This window comes from Medicago sativa, chromosome 4, assembly GCF_051527215.1.
Source record: "Medicago sativa cultivar Bolivia chromosome 4, Bolivia_mono, whole genome shotgun sequence".
Taxonomy (NCBI): Eukaryota; Viridiplantae; Streptophyta; class Magnoliopsida; order Fabales; family Fabaceae; genus Medicago; species Medicago sativa.
This window is the reverse complement of record NC_140752.1, coordinates 88,530,696-88,531,000: the sequence shown is the minus strand read 5'-3', so window position 1 is coordinate 88,531,000 and position 305 is coordinate 88,530,696. Positions and strand designations below refer to the sequence as shown.

Below are 305 nucleotides of genomic sequence, written 5' to 3'. Positions count from 1 at the left end.
GATTGCATAAGCTATGGCTTTTGTTTAAGCTAATAAACAACTTCTCGATGTTGTGGGTTACTAGAAACAAAAACAAACATGGAAGACATAAATGACAACGTTGGAAATGTTAATTCAAATGTTAAAGTGGTAGTGTGTGCCCCCACCAAATTTTGTCCGGTAGTTTTACGTTAAGTTTTCGTTCTTAGGAGAGGCACCGAATATTAAAAGAACTAAATATCAAAAAAATAATGGCCCATGCAGGTTTCGAACCTACGACCTTCGCGTTATTAGCACGACGCTCTAACCAACTGAGCTAATGGGCC

The 305-nt window shown here is 38.4% G+C and overlaps 1 non-coding gene across 1 annotated transcript; it reads right to left on the bottom strand.

Annotated features, from left to right (window-relative positions):
• Positions 1-231: 231 nt before the first annotated feature.
• TRNAI-AAU (transfer RNA isoleucine (anticodon AAU)) lies at positions 232-305 on the bottom strand. The gene has a single exon. It is a non-coding gene; the product is annotated as a tRNA-Ile (tRNA).